General features: G+C 40.4%; 1 protein-coding gene across 1 annotated transcript in view; it reads left to right on the forward strand.

Annotated features, from left to right (window-relative positions):
• NBAS (NBAS subunit of NRZ tethering complex) overlaps window positions 1-16,451 on the forward strand; it is a 355,775-nt gene that overhangs the window by 208,203 nt on the left and 131,121 nt on the right. The window lies entirely within an intron of this gene.

Genomic DNA, 16,451 nt, shown 5'->3' on the forward strand with positions numbered 1-16,451 from the left:
CTTATTGTTTCTGAAGTCAGGGTACAAGTCACAACTGATGAGGACTTTGTTGTTTCTTTTTTGTTTTCTCCAAAAAGCTATTATTAAATTCATGACACATCTTACAGATGATAGTGAGCATACATGAAGAGCATAGTTGGATTGCTATTTCCCCTTTTAATTGTTCTTCCGCATTCTTTTCTTCTTTAAAAAAGTCTCTCTAATTAGTTACTCATGGATTAAATGATGATCAAGTATTGGGATACCTTATGCAGACAAAATCTAAGACCTTAAGAAAATACAGGGTCAGGCATGGGGGCATCATCTGTTAATTGGCACAATAAAGAGGTGAAATGATACCTAGCAATTGGGAAACTCTGACATGTAGTACTTTAATTTATGATTAAGCTTATAATATATATCTATATAGATACCCACCTCACATACAGCAGACATGCCTTACCAAAAGGCGAAAGAATGGAATCCCATGCCAACGGTCTGAAAGATGGCCGTGTCCTTGGAGCAGGTGCTCTCAAATTGATTTCTCAGGTTATTAAGGCTTCTGCTAGTTTCCAGAGCTGTTTTTGGAGAAAGATGGCGTGTACTTGAGTGTAAGGCCCTGCTGAGGCCCTGATTTCTGGGTTCCTGGCCTCTCCGACCACGGGCTTCTTAGAGGACTTGGCCATCTTTGCTGCAGTTGGTAACTGAATGATAAGGCATCAAAATGATCTTGAAACAGGAAACAGAGATTTTCTATGGGCTAAGATGGGCGAATACAAGAGGCCTTGGGAGACGGACAGATGGCAGGGCGAAGAAATGGTGTGAAGAGGCTTCCTGGAGCCGGTGATATTTGACCTGGGTTTTGGAGGATGAATACGAATAAAGTAGATGAAAAAGTGGGAAATGGAGAGGAAGGTGGTTTGGGGGAGGGGCAGGTGGATATTTTAGGTAGAGGGAATAAAATTCCCAGAAGCAATGCAGTTAGATATCACGATTTTTCAGGGACTTGTGTTATTCTGGTACCTGGAGGGAAGGGATGTGGGCAGCCAGTGAAGAAGTGAGGTGGCAGTAGGCTGTGAAGAATGTGGGTACTGAGTTAGACTTTTTGTTTGTTTGTTTTTGTTTTTGTTTGTTTGTTTTTTAGGGCTACACCGGTAGCATATGAGGTTTCCAGGGGGTCTATGGGTCTAATGGGAGCTGTAGCCACCGGCCTACACCACAGCCATAGCAACGCCAGATCCGAGCCGCGTCTGCAACCTACACCACAGCTCAGAGCAACGCTGGATCCTTAACCCCCCAAGCGAGGCCAGGGATCAAACCTGCAACCTCATTTTTCCTGGTCGGATTCGTTTCTGCTGCGCCATGATGGGAACTCCCCACATTAGATGTTTTAAGTGAAACCCTCTACTGAAAGCTGTAGAGATCTCAAGCAAAACAATATTATTCAGTTTTTCTTTAACTTCCTTATCTGTAAAGTGGGCGTAACTGCTTCAGGCTCCATCTCTGGATTGTTGCTCCCTAATGATGACAAGGGGACCCCATCTGTGCACCTTTTTTTAATTTAATTTTTCCTTTTTTAAAAAATATTACTCAATGAATTTATTACATTTACAGTTGTACAATGATCATCACAATGCAATTTATAGGATTTTCATCCCACACCCCCAGCACATCCCCCCACCCCCCAAACTGTCTCCTTTGGAAACCATACGTTTTTCAAAGTCTGTGAGTCAGTATCTGTTCTGCAAAGAAATTCATTTTGTCCTTTTTTCAGATTCCACATGCATTTCAGACTCCACATGCATGTCTCATTGACTGACTTTACCTAGCATGATAATTTCTAGGTCTATCTCTGTTGCTGCAAATGCCGGTATTTTGTTCCTTTTAATGGCTGAGTAGTATTCCACTGTGTATATGTATCACATCTCCTTGAATCACCCCTCTGTCAATGTACATTTAGGTTGTTTCCAGGTCTTGGCTCTTGAAAATAGTGCTGCAAAGAACATTGGAGTACATGTGTTTTTTCGAGTCATGGTTTTCTCTGGATAGGTGCCCAGGAGTGGGATTGCTGGGTCGAATGGTAGTTCTGTTTTTAGTTTTCTGAGGCATCTCCATCCTGTTTTCCACAGTGGTTGCACCAATTTACAATCCCACCACCAGTGTAATGGGGTTCCTTTTTCTCCACACCCTCTCCAGCACTTATTGTTTGTAGACTTTTTGATGATGGCCATTCTGGGTGGTGTAAGGTGGCACCTCACAGTGGTTTTGATTTTCATCTCTCTAATAATGAAGTGATGTTAAACATCTTTTCATGTGTTTTTTGGCCATCCATATGTCCTCTTTGGAGAACTGTCTGTTTAGATCTTCTGCCCATTTTTGGATGGGGTTGTTTGTTTTTTTGGTATTGAGCGGCAGAAGGTGTTTATAAATTTTGGAGGTTAATCCCTTGTCCATTCACTTGCAAAGATTTTCTCCCATTCTGTGGGTTGTCTTTTCGTTTTGTTTAGGGTTTCCTTTGCTATGCAGAAACTTTTAAGTTTGATTAAGTCCCATTTGTTTGTTTTTACTGTCATTACTCTAAGAGGTGGATCTGAGAAGATGTTGCTGTCGTTTATGTCAGAGAGTGTTTGGCCTATATTTTCCTCTTAAGAGTTTCATAGTGTCTGGTCTTATATCTAGGTCTTTAATCCATTTGGAGTTTATTTTTGTGTATGGTGTTAGGGAGTGTTCTACTTTCATTCTTTTCCGTGTGGCTGTCCAGTTTTCCCAGCACCACTTATTGAACAAGCTGTCTTTTCTCTATTGTATATATATATTCTTTCCTCCTTTGTCATAGATGAGTTGGCTGTAGGTGTGTGGGTTGAATTCTGGGCTTTCTATCCTGTTCCACTGATCTATATTTCTGTCTTTGTGCCAGTACCATATGGTTTTGATGGCTGTTGCTTTGAAGTATAGTCTGAAGTCCTGGCACCTGATTCCTCCAGCTCCATTTTTCTTTTTCAGGATGTCTTTGGCTATTCTGGGTCTTTTGTACTTCCAAACAAACTTTAAAATATTTTGTTCGAGTTCTGTGAAAAATGTCTTTGGTATTTTGATAGGGATTTCATTGAATCTGTAGATTGGCTTGGGTAGTATAGTCATTTTGATAATATTGACTCTTCCAATCCACGAGCATGGTATATCTTTCCATGTATTTGTGTCCTCTTTGATTTCTTTCATCAATGTCTTATAGTTTTCAGAGTACAGGGAGTACAGGTCTTTGTCTCTTTAGGTAAGTTTACTCCTAGGTATTTTATTCTTTTGGATGTGATGGTAAACAGGATTACTTCCCTAATTTCTCTTTGTGCTCTTTCATTGTTAGTATATAGAAATGCCATTGATTTCTGTGTGTTAATTTTGTATCCTGTGACTTTGTGAAATTCATGAATGAGCTCTAACAGTTTTCTGGTAGGGTCTTTAGGATTCTCTAGGTATAGTATCATATCATCTGCAAATAGGGATAGTTTTACTTCTTCCTTTGCAATTTGGATTCCTTTTATTTATTTTTCTTCTCTGATTGCTGTGGCTAGGATTTCCAAACCTATGTTGAGCATTAGTGGCGAGAGCGGACATCCTTGTCTTGTTCCTGATCTCAGGGGGAATTCTTTCAGCTTTTCACCATTGAGAATGATGTTAGCTGTGGGTTTGTCCTATATGGCCTTTATCATACTGAGGTAGGTTCTCTCTATGCCCACTTTCTGAAGGGTTTTTATCAGAAATGTGGGTTGGATTTTGTCAAAGGCTTTTTCTGCATCTATTGAGAGGATCATATGGTTTTTATTCTTCAGTTTGTTAATGTGGTATATCACACTGATGGATTTGTGGATATTGAGGAATCCTTGCATTTCTCAGATAAATCCCACTTGATCATGATGTACAATCCTTTTAATGTATTGTTGGATGCTGTTTGATAGTATTTTGTTCATCAGTGAAATTGGCCTGTAGTTTTCTTTTTTTGTGGTATCTTTGTCTGGTTTTGGTACCGGGGTGATGGTGGCCTCATAGAATGAGTTTGGGAGTATGCCTTCCTCTGCAATTTTTTGAAATAGTTTCAGAAGGAGAGGTGTTAGCTCTTCTCTGAATGTTTGATAGAATTCGCCTGTGAAGCCATCTGGTCCTGGACTTTGGTTTGTTGGAAATTTTTATATATGTATGTATGTATTTATTTATTTTTGCAAAGCTTCACTCTGGCTTTTATTTTCAGAGAAAATGGTCAGGAAAGCAAATTTCATCTCTTCTCATTAGAAGGCTAATGGGCAGGTCATGATAACGGGTGCGGGGGTGCAGAGGACCACAGAGGCTTGGATCATCTTTTAATCTAATAAAGGAAATCAGCAGAGATTCTTACCAATGAAACACGTGGGCATATGAAGGAAACTAGAGCCCAAGGGAAGCAGCATCTTTTAAGGGCCTGGCATCTTCAGGAGATTGTTGTCTTCCTTATGCCTTTGTTCATGCTGATTTCTCAGTGAAAAGCCCTCCTCTGCTACTAGGGAATAAGCACACATTCTTTTTTTTTTTTTTTTTTTTTTTTTTTTTTTTTTTTTTTGCCTTTTCTAGGGCCGCTCCCACAGCATATGGAGGTTCCCAGGCTAGGGGTCCAATCGGAGCTGTAGCCGCTGGCCTGTGCCAAAGCCCAGGCAACGCGGGGCCCAAGTCAAGTCTTCAACCTACACCACAGCTCACAGCAACGCCAGGTCCTTAACCCACTGAGCAAGGGCAGGGATCGAACCCGCAACCTCATGGTTCCTAGTCGGATTCGTTAACCACTGTGCCACCACGGGAACTCCCATAAGCACACATTCTTCAGAACTCTTTTCAGTTGCTAGTTCCGCCTTGTATTCTTGTTTTGTGGCTAATTCCTTCTGCTTTGTATCACATGAACTTGGATATGAACCTGCATGTCCTGCAATGCCTCAAGGGCAGAAGTGGTGATCTTCAAATCCTGTGCTTAGCAAGACAGGTATTTAATACATATCTCTTGGCTCAAGGAATGTTTGAACAATAGTAATATTTCTTTGAATATTAAAATGGCAAGCTCTTTTAATACCTGATTGGAGTATTTGAATTTACCTCCTCTGAAGTGGTGCCAGGATAGTATGTAAACTTGTCCACATTGTTTAATTAATACCAGAAGGGTTTGTGTTGGCTAAAATCCTGGAGAGCATTTCTGTTTCATCTAGCAAATACTGTTTAAAATGCCTTTTTTGGAATTATCATTGATTTGGGAGTGCGGGTGATGTGGTATTGTGGTTATGTTTAAAAGGGAAATTCCTGGTATGACAGTAATATGTGCTGAAATATTTAGAGGTGAATTAGATGATGTCTAGGATTTGCTTCACAATGACCGAGGAGGGATAAAGAATGGGAATTGAGACAAAGACCAGACATGAGTTGATCGTTGTTGGGGTGATGGATACGTGGGGGTTCATTAAACGGTTCTCTTTACATTTGCATGTGGTTAAAATGTCCCATAGTAATTTTTTACATTTATGGAAGAGGAGAATCTTCTGTGGTGTCACCACTGGACAATAAATACGAAACCATAGACCTAAGTTTCTTCTGCTCCAAATGCCCACAACACTTGACATTTTGGACGAAGCAAAAAAAAAAAAAAACAGACAAGGACACTTGCCTCATTTTTGACCACTTTCTTTCTTAGGTCTCAGGAATGCATTTCAAAGGGGGGGGGCCAAGATGCATTTTCAAAGATTGCAACTTGACCATTTACTATTATAAGTGCATGTAGCTGTAACTGTTTGTGGCAGACTTAGAGGACTGGAATGGACAAAGGGAAAAAAAAGGCTGCAACACCAGGATCTCACCCCAGAAATACTTTGAGATCACCCAGGGCCATCACAATCCAGGATGAGTATCTGAAAACTCTTCCACCCCCCCAACTCCCTCCACTGTGTTCCATTTAGCAATTTTCATGAATCGTGTATTTCTTGCATGGAGTTATTATATAAGGGATTTCCCATTGTGACTCAGCAGTAACAGGCCCAACTAGGATGCATGAGGACACGGGCGATCCCTGGCCTCCCTCAGTGGGTTAAGGATCCAGGACTGTGGGAGAATGGAAAAGGATCTGGCACTGCTGTGAGCTGCAGTGTAGGTCGCAGATTTGGCTTGGATCCCGTGTTGCTGTGGCGGAGGCCTGCAACTCCAGCTTCAATGCGACCCCTAGCCTGGGGACTTCCATATGCTGCAGGTGTGGCCCTAAAAAGCAAGGAAAAAAAAAAAAAGAGCTGTTAGATAAAAACACAAGAAGCCAAGTTAAATTTCAATTTCAGGTAAACAACAAGTAACATTTTAGGATTAATGTGTCTCAAATACTGCATGGGACATACTTATTTTTATTTACTAAATCTGGCAACCTTATTCTTGGGTCTCTGTGGTGCTTATAATTCCAACAGTTTGACTAGTTGATTAATTAGTTAAAGGCCCATTTCCCATTTTTCATTGGTTTAATTGTTCTGAAGAGCCTTTTTTAGCTCTGCCCTTCACTAAAACATTGAACAAAGGCCTACCTTTATTCAAAAATACCAAACTCTATATAGAATACCTGTATTTTCAAATCTAATTAATTTTTAAGCAATAAAACATACACTAAACTAACACTAAAAGGCTGATAATGAAAAACAGCTGGTTTTGGAGTTTCTGTTGTGGCTCAGCGAGTTAAGAACCCCTCCAATATCCGTGAAGATGTGGGTTCAATCCCTGGCCCCTCTCAGTGAGTTAAGGATCTGGCATTGCCGTGAGCTGCAGTGTAGGCTATAGATGGGGATCCAGTCCGGAGTTGCTGTGGCTGCAGTATAGGCCAGCAGCTGCAGCTCCAATTCAACCCCTAGCCTGGGAAATTCCATATGCTGCAGGTGCAGAAAAAGAAAACCAGCTGGTTTCTGCTACACCCTTTCCTGAACCCTAGACCCATTCACTCTTTAGAGTCCACAGTAAGTAGAGGATACCAGCCTTACAGCTACCTTCTCATCACTAAAATATAGCCTTATACTGTTACTAAGTTATCAATTTTTGGCATTACATGTAGTTTCTTTTGCTAGATGGAGATTTAATTTTCCCCCCACTATTCTTTCTCCCTCTTTCTAGTTTTATTACTGGATTGTTGGAAATTTTTAATCACAGTTTCAATTTCAGTTCTTGTGATTGCTTGGTTCATCTTTTCTATTTCATCTTGGTTTAGTCTTGGAAGATTGTAATTTTCTAAGAATTTGTCCATTTCTTCCAGTGCTGGGAGCCGAGAAGATACAAGGAGCCAAGGAAGGGAGCTTGCCTGAACGGTGCAAAACTGAGGGCAGGCTCCTAATCAAAAAAAAAGGACCTTGCCTGATGGCAGAAAAACCTGAAGGCAGGTTCCTAACCAAGGAAGGGAGCTCACCTGAACGGTACAAACCGAAGGTGGGCCTCTGATCAGGATAAAAGCCTGCCTGCGTGGTACAAGCCGAGGGCAGGCTGAGGCCTGCCTGTGCAGTACAGTCTGACGGCAGGCCTCAGGTTACACGGCTCTCATGTTGATGGGGAAGAATTGGGGCTTTCCTGGGAAAACAATTTCCATGTTTGCCCTGGAGAACATGGATTGTTTCTCGGGTGACCTAATCTTTCCTGTTGTTTTATTTGTTATTCACTTTTCCTCAGTCTTCCCTGATTATTTGCTTATTATTCTTATTTCCCATTCTTATTTTCCTATGGTGACTTGTGATTTAACAAAGTTACAATAATAATACGAATTTCATCCTGAAGGACTCCCCTATTTAAATCCAACTTAATTAGAACATAGTGTTTATCTACTAACTAGTTACACAGTAAACTTTAGAGTTAGGATTTTAATGAGGTTTATAGAAGTTACACACATATTATTCATGATCAAGAGAAACCTAGCTGTGAGTTTTGTCCTTGATTTTAGAAACTTTTAGCGGTAGCTGGCTAAGTTGATTTGTATTTTCTCATGCTGTTTCCCTGCCAAGGACACTTTGAATAGACACTAGTCTGAAGACAAGAATTGTTATGTTTGTGGCCTCTTCAGCTTGTAAAAATTGGCTGGCCATGAGATGGTTTGTGCTGAGTCTAGTCTCCTCTTTCCCACATGATATGCTGTGCCTGTTTGTCCTTGAATTGTACTCACTAAATTTAATTAGGCTGAAGATTTTAAAACATGACATATTGCTACTGTACCATGTGATCAAAAAACCAAGCCTAATAGTTAACCAATGTACTTTGAACACCATGATGTAATCTGTAGTGAAAAACTGTCTATATAATCAACTGTTTAAGCCAATAAAGTCTGAGCAGTCCAGCGCCCTGAAAGAAGGGACAAAGAGGCTGTCTCCATTAAAAACGCTGATGCCGTTCATCTCCTCTCGGGACTTGTACGCCCTGGCTGCTGGACCTGGTTGTTGGAGCTGGACTCCGACATTCTGGCTTTTCCATTTTAAAGTCTATTTTGTCTGATATGAGTATTGCTACTTGAGCTTTCTCTTGATTCCCATTTGCATGGAATATTTTCTTCCATCCTCTCAATTAGTATGAGTTCCTAGAAGTGAAGTGGGTCTCTTGAAGACAGCATATATATGGATCTTGTTTTTGTATCCATTCAGCCAGTCTACATCTTTTGGTTGGGGCATTTATTCCATTAACATTTAAGATAATTATTGATGTGTGTGTTCTTATTGCCATTTTATTAATTGCTTTGGATTTGTTTTTGTTGCTCTTTTTTCTTCCCTTCTTCTCTTGTTCTCTCCTCTTCTGGTTTGATGGCTATCTTTAGTGTTGTATTTGAGTTGATTTTTTTCTTATTTGTCTGTGTATCAATTATAGATTTTTGATTTTCAGTTATTCTGAAGTTTTGATATAAGAGTCTACGTATATACGAGCTTGTTTTAAATTGTTGGTCTCTTAATTGCAAATGCAACTCCAGTGTCCTGTATTCGTACCCTCCTCTTCTCACGATTTCTGATTCTGGTGGCATAATTGTGCGTGGGTGATTTCCTTTCTTTGCTGTATATATGCTTTTACTGGTGAGCCTTGTCATTTGTGGTATTTTTGTTTCCTGTTGCGGCCTTTTCTTTTCTGCCTAGAGAATTTCCTTTAGTATTTGTTGTAAGGCTGGTTTAGTGTTGCTGAATTCTCTTAGCTTTTGCTTATCTGTGAAGCTTTTGGTTTTTCCTTCAGATCTGAATGAGAGCCTTGCTGGGTAGAGTAATCTTGGTTGGGGGTTTTTTCCTTTCATCACATTAAGTATATCATGCCACTCCCTTCTGGCCTATAGAGTTTGTGCTGAAAAATCTGCTAATAACCTTATCAGGATTCCCTTGTATGTTATTTGTGTCTTTTTCCTAGCTGCTTTCAATATTTTCTCTTTGTCTTTAATTTTGGTCAGTTTGATTAATATGTGTCTCAGGGTATTCCTCCTTGGGTTTATTTTATATGGTACGCGTTGTGCTTCCTGGATTTGAGTGAGTGGTTCCTTTCCCATGTTAGGGAAGTTTTCAGCTATTATCTCTTCAAATATTTTTTCTGTCCCCTTCTCTCTCTTCTCCTTCTGATGCCCCTACAATATGGATGTTGGTGCATTTAACATTGTCCCAGAGTTCTCTGAGACTCTCTTCATTTGTTTTCAATCTTTTTTCTCTTTTCTGTTTCACATCAGTGATTTCCATTAGTCAGTCCTCCACCTCGCTTATTTGTTTTTCTGCCTCCTGTATTCTGCTGTTGGCTGCTTCTAGTGAATTTTTTATTTCAGTTATTGTATTTTGCATCACTTCTTGTTTAAGTTTTATGTCTTGTATCTCTTTTCTCAGTGTTTCCTGTAAACTATCCATCTTTGCCTCCAGTTTATTTCCAATGTCTTGCATCATCTTCTGCATCAACAGTCTAAAGTCTTTTTCCTGGAGGCTGAGAATCTCCTGATCACTTCCTTCTTTTCTGGGGTTTTTCCTGTCTCCCTCTTCTGAGTTATAGTTCTCTGTCTTTTCATTTTTATAGGTTTTTGGTGTGGTAACCATTTTACAGATAATAGAGTTATAGCCTCTCTTACTTCTGGTGTCTGCCCCCCTTGTGGCTGAAGTCAGTATGGGGGTTTGCTGTAGGCTTCCTGATGGGAGGGACTGGTGCCTACCCACTGGTAGGTGGAGCTGATTCCTATCCCTTTGGTGGGTGGGGCTTTGTCTCTGTGTGAGATTAGAGGCAGCTGTGTGCCTGGGGGGTCTTTAGGCAGCCTGTTTACTGAGGGGCGGGCTGTGATCCCATCTGGATTGTTGTTTGTCCTGGGGCTTCTCAGCACTGATGGGTGTGGCCAGATTTTCCCAAAATGGCCACCTCCAGAGAAAGGCACCTGATAAATAGTCCCAAGAGCTTTGCTTCCAATGCTCTTCCCCCACAACAAGCCACATTCACCCCTGTTTTCCCAAGTGGCCCTCCAAGAACTGCAGTCAGGTTTGACCCAGATTCCTATGGAAACTTTGCTTTGCCCTGGGACCCAGTGCACCTGAAAGTCCGTGCGTGTCTTTTGAGAATGGGGTCTCCATTTCCCCCAGTCCCTTGGAGCTCCTGTGCACTAGCCCCACTGGCCTTCAGTGCCAGATGCTCCAGGGGCTCTTTGTCCCACTGCCAGATCCCCACCGATGGGAGTTTGATGTGTGGCTCAGAACTCTCACTCCTGTAGGTGAGTCTCTGTGATACAGTTACTTTCCAGTCTATGGGGCTTCCCACCGGGGAGGTATGGGGTTGCTTATAATTGCCCCTCCTACCTCTTGATGTGGCCTCCTCTTTGTCTTCTGGAGTAGGATATCTTTTTGAAAGTTTCTGGTCCATTTGGTTGAAGATTGCTCAGTATTTGGTTGTAAATTTTGTTGTTTTTATGAGAGAAGTTGAGCTCCAGTCCTTCTATTTCATCATCTTAATCCCACCTGTGCACCTTTTCTTAAACACCAGCCCTGGCCTGGGTCACCTTCCTTGCCATGGATCATCTCATCCTTAGTCCATCCAATTATGATTTCACCACGTTTTTGTAGCCTGCTGCCACAGTTCTCTCTCCTTATTGCACATCAGAATCACTTAGAGGTTTTTTAAGAAATACTGGAGCCTGGGGTTCAATGTAGACCATTTATTTCAGAGTCCCTGAAGTGCACCCTCAACTTATCAGTTACCTGTTAAAAGTCCTAGGTGATTCCATCGGCAAGCCTCGGTTAGGACCCTTTGGGTGTTTTACTTAAGATCATAGATTCTAGAGTTCCCATCATGGCTCAGTGGAAACAAATCTGACTAGCATCCATGAGGGCACAGGTTTTATCCATGGCCTCATTCAGTGGATTAAGGATCCGGAGTTGCCGTGAGCTGTGGTTTAGGTCGCATACCTGGCTCAGACCTGGCATGGCTGTGGCATAGGATGGCAGCTGTAGCTCTGATTGGACCCCTATCCTGGGAACCTCCATATGCTGCATGTGTCTGTTCTTTAAACTCTGACATGCTTGCTCCCTCAGCCTCTCACCTGGCAGCCTGGAGAAAGCCTCACCTGTGTCTTTTATATCTTTGTCTAGTCTTTTCAACTTAAGGGTCACATCCTGAGTTCCATATCTATTTCTAACACTTTTAGATATGAGAGGTGCAAAATCAATGTCACTTCACAATGAAGAGAGAAAGTACAGTGCGTGTATTAACAGTTACTGAAATTGAGACCATGCTTTTGGTCAACCTGAATCCAGGTTCCCAGAGACACGTTTTCTCTTCTTAGTAGTGTCAGTGAAATTTTAATGGGACTGTGAGGATTTTCTTTCTGTTCCAGTGTTTCTTCAAATTGTCTTTCCTGACATGTTTTAATATTACACAAAGGGAAAGAATCCAGATGCATTAAAATACTATTTTTTTTCAATTATTGAATTGAATGGGAAAAACATTTCCTATTGTGTACATTAAGAATAGAAATATTTTTTTCTTTTTTCAATACGGCCTTACCTGCATAAGTTCCTGGAAGTACCTGGAAGTTCCTGGGCAGGGGGTCAGATCGAAGTATGGTTGCTAGCTTACACCACACCATAGCAACACCATATCTGCGCTGCATCTGTGACCTGTGCCACATCTTGCGGCCATGCTGGAAGCTTAGCTCACTGAGTGAGGCCAGGAATCAAATCCTCATCCTCGCAGAGACTATGTCAGGTCCTTAACCTGCTGAGCCATCACGGGAATTTTAAGAATAGAACTTTTTAAATAAAGAAGTGATTTTAATAATAGTCATCCTTTTATAATTTACATTTGGGTTTAAAATTTATGAAGCATTTTCATAAACACTATCATATTTTCTCTTTTTTTGCAGATAAACAGGCAACTTTATTATAAATGAAGTACAAATAAAATGTGATCTCATAGGTTTAATGCATTAAAATACTAATGACATTTCATTTTTTAAAAAAAGTGTATTTATATATTCGTTCCTAACCCTTGGAATTTATAAGAAGTCAATCAACAAACTATAACAGTACCTTTCCCAGCATGCCTTTTGTTGTATCTGTCAAATGGCTTTCTGACTTGAATAAACCTTGCATATGTTTTATCTTCCAGTTTTTTTTTGAGATATAGTTGACCTATAGCACTGTGTAAGTTTAAGACGTACAGTGTAGTGATTTGATTTATATACGTCATGAAATGACTGTCAAAATAAGTTTAGTGAACATCCATCATTTCATATAGATGTGAAATAAAAGAAAAAGAAAAATATTTTCCTCATGTTGAGAACTCTTAGAATTTACTCCTAACTTTCATACATAGCAGCGTTGATTATATGGATCATTTCTACATTGCGTTCCTTATACTTACTTACATTATACCTGGACGTCTGTGCCATCTGATGACGACTTTCACCTAATTCTCCCTCCCTCTTACCCCCTGCCTCTGGTAACTGCAAATCTGATCTCTTTTCCTGCACGTTTGTTATTGAAATACAATCGACCTCTAACGCTGTTAGTTCCTGGTAGATGGCATAGCGACTTGATATTTCCATGTGTTATGAAATGATCACCCCTTTGGTATCGGCTGATAATGCTAATACATCTGAGGCCGATGTAGCTGGCTATTTTATACTGTCAGATATTTGTTAGAAGCTCAGCAGATCTGAAGAATGATGTAGGTTAAATGATTCAAATTAAAAATCATAAAGATCTAACTCCTGACTTAGGTTCAGAAGTAGGTCATGATACAAATTAAACTTCCCACCATGGTCTGACTTTTCAGAATTTTTTTTTAATAAAGTAGATGAAAATGTTTTTATGGAGACCAGCTGAAGAAAATTGATCATTATTTATTTAGCTAAATGAATGATTTAATGGCTAATGATTTCCAAATCAATGATACGGGCAGCTTTCCTCTGTGAATTTAGTTCTGGAATTAAATTTATCATAGAGTGCTTTCCAGAGGCATTTACTTTGCATAGAATTAGTGCTTGGAGGCTTAGGCATAGATTTCATCTGATTTTGGCTGTATAACTTGTTTAGAAGATGCATTGTATTCAAGGTCAGAGAATAAGCGTTGCCAATTAAATTCATACACACTGCTAGATGTAGGGCATGCCTTTTCATTTATTTATTTTAATTTTATCTTATTGGGGTGTAGTTGATTTACAGTGTTGTGTTAGCGTCCTGTTTACTGTAAAGCGGATCCATAATTCACAAATGTGGATCCTTTCTTTCCCTTCATAGCTTATTACAGAACATTGACTAAACCGCCCCGCACTGTACAGCGGGCCCTTGTTAGCTTTCTGTCTTATGTGTGTGGACACTAATCCCACTTCCCAATTTATCCCTCCCCCTGCCATGGTCTCCCCTTTGGTAATCCAAAATGTAATTACTTTGAAATCTTTTTGTTCGTTTCACTTTTATAAATAAGTTCTTTGTATCATTTTTATTAGATTCCACATATAAGTGATATCATAGGTTTTTTTTTTTTTTTTTTTTTTTTTTTTTGCTTAGCATGATATTCTCTAGGTTCATCCATGTTGCTGCACATGCCATTATAGTCCATTCTTTTTTATGGTGGGTAATAGTCCACTGTATATTTGTACCACATCTTGATCCACTGCTCTGTTGATAGACATTTAGGTGGTTTCCATGTCTTGGCTGTTGTAAATAGTGCTGCAGTGAACATTGGGGCGCATATATGTTTTTGAAGTATGCTCTTCTCTGGATATATGCCCAGGAGTGGGATTGCTGGATCATATGGTAGTTCTATAATTAGTTTTTTAAGGCATCTCCATACTGTTCTCCATAGAGGTTGTATCAATTTACATTCCTACCAACAGTGTAGGAGAGTTCCTTTTTCTCCACGCCTTCTCTAGCATTTATTGCTTGTAGACTTTTTGATGATGGCCATTTTTACCGGTATGAGGTGAAACATCATTGTAGTTTTGCTTAGGGCAGGCCTTAAAATAAATAAATAAATAAATATGTATATTATATATAAAATAAAATATATTTATGTAATATATTAATATATGTAACATATAACATATCTAATAATATATAATTTATAAGTATATAGTACATATACAAACATATAATATGTAATATATAAATATACAGTATGTGTAAACATATAATATATATTATATATTATATTGTTAATATAACATATTAATAATACATATATCTTAAGGGGTCATGTAAAACCACTGATCTAGTCAGCTAGCATGATGTCTGGTGGATCCCAGTGACACCCCATGGATCCAGTCTATTTCAGATGCTCACTGATGATTTTGTTACACGTCGCTTCATATGACTTACTGATTCAAAGTCTGAGAAGCTTATTCTATGTGGGGGTTTGATTTCCACTTTGCAAGAACGATCGCGCCTCAGGGAGGGCTGCTGAGTAAGTTTGCGTGGCGTGAAGTGCGGGCAGTTACCTCGTCTCTCCCCGCCCCTCTCATCGGTTTTCTTCAGCAGTTTTGTGTGTAGTCAGGAGGGGTTCTGAGCTGGGCCCTGGGTTGGGTTGTAGAGATGAGTGAGCTGAGGTCTGTCTGTGGGAGAAGAAGGTGTCACAAGCTGACTTCAACGGTGTGTCATGGATCTGGGTTAGGGAAGAGTTATAGTCTCTTTGCTTTTGACTTGGGGACGTGTGGGATGGCGGGGTACCTGACGCCAAGGATAGTGGTTTTTCCCAGTCTTGGGGTAGGTCGTGGGCTTCGTGTGGCCAGAAACTCAGTGGCCTGAGTGCTGGAGAAGAGCATCTGGGTTCTTGCCTGCAAGGATCTGTCAGGAAGCCCCATTTGGGAAAGAAGGAACAGATGGGGAGCTTGAGCATTTGACAGTTTTCAGAGAGGATTTTTTTCCCTTTTTTCTTCCTCAGTACTTTATTAAGGAAAATTCCAAGTGCACAGAGACGTTGAGAAAATTGTACAGTGAACGCCACAGAGTTTCCACACTATCTTACTATACTTGCTACAGTCCATCCACAGAGCCTGGCTTCTTTGCTGACACATTTCAGAGTTGTGACATCATCACACCTCAGTGACACTGCCCTCTGCATATCTTTAGCCAGAGTCAGTATTTATTACACTTAGATGAGATGACATTACGAAGAGTGAAACACAAACATCTGAAGTGTAGATGTGAGCTTGTGTGAGCTGAGACGGGGGTAGCACCTGACTCCTCTCAGGACGCAGGTCATCACTGTCACCCCAGGAAGGTCATGTCTGCTTCCAGCAAACGCCCCCCCCCCCCACAGGCAGGTGACAGATGTTCTGCTTATTCCCCTGCTGTAGATCAGTTTTGACTGTTCTAGAATTCATTCAGTGGAAGCACGCAGGATGTACTCTTTTGTGTAAAACTTGACATTTATCTGCCTCTATCAGGAGGTATTTTTCTCCTTTCTTCTTCTCTTTTTTTCAATGATCGAGAAGTATTCCATTGTATAAATATACCACAGTTTACCCATTCTCCTGTGACGGGACATGGGGGCTTTTTCCAGCTAATGGTTGTTAAGAAGCTGAAGCTTTTTCAGAGTTGTCAACTCTTGTGTGGCATTTTTGTGGACTCTGTTTTTACTTCTCTGGGGTAAATACCTAAGGGTGGAATTTGGGGCCAGCGATTATGGATTCATTTAGTTTTAGAAGAAACTATCAGTCCTCTCTTACTTTTCAGCTCTTATGACTTTTTTGGCTCTGGTTTTCCAAGACCTCAGGTTCTCCATCTGAATTTTACCTGCCTGGCAAGGAACAGAAAGGAGCCTGCTCTCAGGAGAGAAGCTGTGCAAATGGGAAAGTCACCAAGGCCATTTCGTTTTCCTAAATGACAGCTACCTCCAGTCTCTGTCTGCTCTCAGTGCCTTCTGGTACTTGTTTTTTAGACCTTATCCAGAGTTTATAGTTTTCATCTGCATGAAGCCTGTACCAATAAGCGAATGCAATCACAGAAGAATTAAAATAGAATTATTAT

This window comes from Sus scrofa, chromosome 3, assembly GCF_054392235.1.
Source record: "Sus scrofa isolate SSC_HxYL_T2T_F1_AM1 chromosome 3, Sscrofa_HxYL_maternal_Yorkshire_Landrace_v2.0, whole genome shotgun sequence".
Taxonomy (NCBI): Eukaryota; Metazoa; Chordata; class Mammalia; order Artiodactyla; family Suidae; genus Sus; species Sus scrofa.